Source organism: Ammospiza caudacuta, chromosome 3 (assembly GCF_027887145.1).
Source record: "Ammospiza caudacuta isolate bAmmCau1 chromosome 3, bAmmCau1.pri, whole genome shotgun sequence".
In the NCBI taxonomy this organism is placed as follows: Eukaryota; Metazoa; Chordata; class Aves; order Passeriformes; family Passerellidae; genus Ammospiza; species Ammospiza caudacuta.
The window spans coordinates 45462122-45467062 of record NC_080595.1 but is presented as its reverse complement, the minus strand read 5'-3'; positions in this window follow the sequence as shown (position 1 = coordinate 45467062).

The following is a 4941-nucleotide window of genomic DNA, read 5'->3' as shown; positions in this document are numbered from 1 at the left end:
TGGGCATGGCAACTCAAGCATGAGAGAGCTGAAACCTCTCATGCCTCTAAGCTGGCATACTTTCATACTGCAGTTCTACATTTTACATACATTCACTACAGATCTTGTACTATGTGCCACAGAAGCATAGAATAGCCCAGTTGGGAAGAAACCTCCAGAGATTATCTGGTCCAAGCTTTCATTAGAAGGGGAGCCCAGGTGAAATTATACAGCACCCTGTCCAACTGCATCTTGAAACTCTCCTGTGATGCAGCCATGGGCACTTCTCCATGTCCCTGGGGAGGCTGCTCCAGTGAATAATTGTTTAAAAAATATTTTTTTAATGTCAAGATTAATGTTTATATCGTACATATAAATTCATATTTCGATATATCCACATACCAATGTCATTACTGCAATGTTATAGTTGTCTTCCAAGACCCATCACCTGAGGAATTTCCAAACTTCTTTGGCTTGTTTATTTAGGACCAAGTATTTTTTAATCTACTGACATTAAGCATGACTAGATCCTCACCAGCTCAGTAGGCTTATTAACACCTCTGGAGTTGGGTTACTGACAGTTAACCACAGAAATCAGCAGCATTCACTCACTGACTTCAGTGTTCAGGACTGGAGTCAGGTATATAAACTCTTCTACACTTGTTCATGTATTTAATTCAATTTCCAAAAGAAAACAAAATAAAGGCACTCAGTAAGATGACAATATTTGGGAAATGTCCTTTTCTCCCTTCTGAACTTCTGTTTATTAACTGATGCTTTTTGTTTTTATCATCTAGTGAGAGCAGCTAACATAGACTATTTCTTACACCGTTTTGCTGGAGGGCCAGAAGATACATTGATGGAGGTGTCATCTTAGGAAGGCAAAGTACTCAAAATAATACATTAATACTGGCACCTCAGTTTGCCTAATACGATCTAAATTTTTAAAGCTTCTCAATACCTGGAGTGTTGTAGCACATATTAACTGTAGTATATCTGTCCCTACATGTTGCACACAGTCACACTTTTCCCATTTATCATAAATTGTAGGTGATGCCTTCAACTCTTTCAAATAATAAAAGCAATTTTCAAGAATGTGGTGGAAGGTAAAACTAACTGCTTTCCTTCCCAATTTACCTGATATCCACCAGTATTTCCACGATAGTGGATTGGTCACTGGCAGCCTTCAGTAAAATGATAATGCAATTATCCTAAATATAATTTGTTGTATCATTATTCCTCCCTTGAAATATTCTTTATTTGAGAATAAGAAAGGGTCCTGGAATCTTTAAAATTCAGCGCCCACACAACAGCTAAGAGTAGCTCTTCTACTCTCAGGCACCTACATTATCCTTATTCAGATAATAACAATAATAACAGACAGACTTTCAGGTGCTCTCTCTTCATTCATCTAATGGGTCCATTAATGATATGTTATTCAAAGCTGAAGATCAAATGGTGATTTTAAGTTTTCAAGAAATTCTTAGGTGCCAAGTCTTTGTTGTTGAAAAAAAGTGTTTAAAACTGTGTTTTCTAAGCCAGGAGGTATTGGAATGGCAGTAACAAGAATCAGGAAAGGAAAGGGATGAAGGGGCTTGTAGTACAAATGGACTAAGTAAACAAAAGTAATGGAAGTATAGGGAGCTTTGCAGGACTCTTTGGAATTGCTAGTTCCCTCATTGCTTTGCCTGTCTTTTCCATCTTGGAGAAACTTTACTTTGTACACCACTGCCCCAGGTGAAAATGGCTGTACAGAGACACAGGGCATGTGGAAATAACTGACAACTCCTAATTCTGGTTTTAGCATTAACTTACTAAAGTGCCATATTGCAGTCTGTGCTGGTGAATTGTTAAGTTGCACAAACTTCATATTTGAATTTACAATTACATCAATAAATATGAAGAGTGTAAGAGCTCATCATTAAACAAATCCAAGTTAGAAGCATACTTTTTATTTCCTCAAAGCACTTTATAATTAGAGCTTTGTAAACAAAACCATAAATGGTGCCAGCAATTATGTTTAGAGCAAGATTTCTCATAGCTAGTACACTTAGAAGTAGGTGCAACTACTTGTTAAGAAGTTAACATTAAATGCTGGTTAAAATTTTAATTTCAAGCATCCAGCTCACTAAATTAAAATATGGCTAAGCAATAATGTGGCTTTGTTCCTGTACCAGAATGTAGACATTTCAATATCACAATGTAAGAAACCTGACATGCACAGCTGTAGCTGTTGCAAAAAAGTGCCAGTGTAGATTTGTGAGGTGGGTGTATTGTTTTCTGCTCTCCAACTGACAACACATGACAGCTATAAATCATGCCTGCCATCCTCTGAGATCTCTGAGAGGGTTGGACACTCTGAAACATGTCAGTCTTGAAAAGCTTTCCAAAGGGACAGGGTGAAAGCAAGCGAGGCAAATGAGCACACAAGGAGCCAGCCAGCAGGCGCACGTGTCCACCATGCTCACCACTGACCCGCCTGGCCCTTCACACTCCCAGCAACTCAGGCACATCCTGAAAAACTCAGTGCCAGCCATGAATCACTGGCAAAAATCTTTGCTGGGTATGCAGACCAGCCAGGCTCTGTGTAGTGCTAAAGAAGTTAGGACAGGAGATTTGTGTGGTATATAGAGGTCTGGGGGTTTCCAGCCCAGGGTACACTGAGCCCATGTTTGTCATGCCTGGGGAGTCTTCTCTGTCATTATCCACAGAGCAACTGTCAGAGAAACAGGATGCACCTTTACAACTCTCTGGCAGAGCACTGGGAGAGCTCCTCATTTGAGCTCACTGAGACAAAATTAAACCCATAAAATGCTCACGTGAGGAACGAGATCATTTGCTGTCTTCCATCCTGAGGTGCAAACAGAAATGTAAGTGACAGCAGGGAGGCTTTCTAGAGCTAAATTTGTCTTCACTAAGTCATCAGTTACCTTGAACAAAAGATTTTGAGGGAAACAAGAGCCTAAGAAGAGATTCTGCTGAAAAGGATGGGGGAAGTAAATTATGCTCTGACTCAGTTCCTGTTACTCAGGATCACATGGGCACAAACTACAATAAATTTAAACATGAGAAAAAGCTTATTTTGCTTTAAAGAATGCTCAGACCCTGGCATTTCTTGCCTATAGAGGCTGGGTATCCTCCACCCCTGGTAACACATAAAACCTGAGGAGATGTGGCTGTTGGCTACCAGATATGACCCTGCTCACCTTCCATCCCCTGGAGCCCCTTTCCTTCTCTGCAGCCCTGTGTCTCCATGGCTTGTGCTGTGGGCCCTGATGGCTGGGCCCTGCAGCTTGACATGACTGGGTCAGTTTGGTGTGCTCAGTGCCCATGGTGGGGCACACACCAGGCACCCACAGAAGCAGCACAGCTCAGCCACCCTGACATCTCAGGGCAGCAAGAACCATAGGTTTAGATTAGATATCAGGGGAAAAGTCTTTACTGTCAGGGCAGTAAAGAGCAGTGGAACAGATTGCCAAGACAAGCTGTGGATGTCCCAACCCTGGAAGTGTTCAAGGCCATCTTGGATGGGGCTCTGAGCAACCTGGTCAAGTAGAAGGTGTCCCTGCCCATGGCAGAAGTGTTAAAGCTAGATGATCTTTAAGGTCCCTTCTGACCTAACCCATTCAATGACATTATTCTTTCTAACGCAAATAATTCAAGGACATTGCGATGCTGGAGCACATCCAGAGAAGGGCAGCAAGGCTTGTGAAGGGTCTAGAAACTTGTCTTATGAGGAATGGCTGAAGGAGCTGGGTTTGTTTAGTCTAGAGAAGAGGTGGCCCAGGGGATACCTCATTGCTTTCTGCCTCAAAGGAGATTGTAGTGAGGTGGGGACTGGTCTCTTCTCCTATGCCTGCACTGAAGGACACGGGAAAATGGCCTTAAGCCATCTCTCCTTAAGACAGGAGAGATCCAGGTAGATATTGGGAAAAAAATGTACTGGTAGGGTGGTAAGGTATTGGAATAGGTTGCCCAGCAAAGTGGTGGAATCAAGAGGCATCTGGGTCTGGCTTGGGGTGACATGGTTTAGCAGTTTAGGGGTTACAGTGCTGCTGGATGATCTGGATGAGGGGATTGAGTTTACCCTTTGTAAATCCACAGGACACAAAGTTGGGTGCGAGTACTGGGTCCTCTACTTTGGCCACAACAAGCCCATGCAGTGTTACAGGCTGGGGGAAAGGTGGATGGAAAGAGGCCCAGTGGAGGGGGACCTGTTGGTGCTGGTTGACAGCAGCAGAACATGAGCCAGTGTGTGCCCAGGTGGCCAAGAAGGCTGATGGCATCCTGGCCTCCATCACTAATAGCATGTTCAGCGGGACCAGGGCAGTGATTGCACCTCTGTACTTGGCACTGGTGAGGCTGCACCTTGAGTTCAGTGACCAGTTCTGGGCTTCTCTGCCCAGGAAGGACATTGAGGTGCTGGAGTGTGTCCAGAGAAGGGTGATGGAGCTGGTGATGGAGTGTAAGTCCTGTGAGGAGCAGCTGAGGGAGCTGGCAGTGTTCAGCCTGGAGAAAAGGAGTCTCGGAGGTTCCCCACTACTCCTCTCTACGACTGCCTGAAGGGAGCGCATTGCCAGGTGGGGATCAGCCTATTCTTCCAGGTAGCCAGGGACAGGATGCGAGGAAATGGCCTCAATCTGCACCAGGGAAAGTTTAGATTGGACATTAGAAGAATTTTCTTCACAGGAAGGGTGCTTGGACATTGCATTGGGCTCCCTAGGGAAGTGTTGGAGTCGCTGTCTCAGGAGGTGTTTAAGAAAAGTCTGGACGTGGAACCCAATGCCATGACGTAATTGCCATGGTGGCGTTCAGTGACAGCTCGGCCCGATGATCCCAGAGGCGCTCTCCAGCTATACAGCCCCCTGGCTCCCGGCCGTTCCCGCCGAGCCGGGGCAGGCCGAGCCCGAGAGGCCGCGCCCCGCAAGCCCCGCCCGCAGCGCCGGCCGGAGCCCTCCAGGG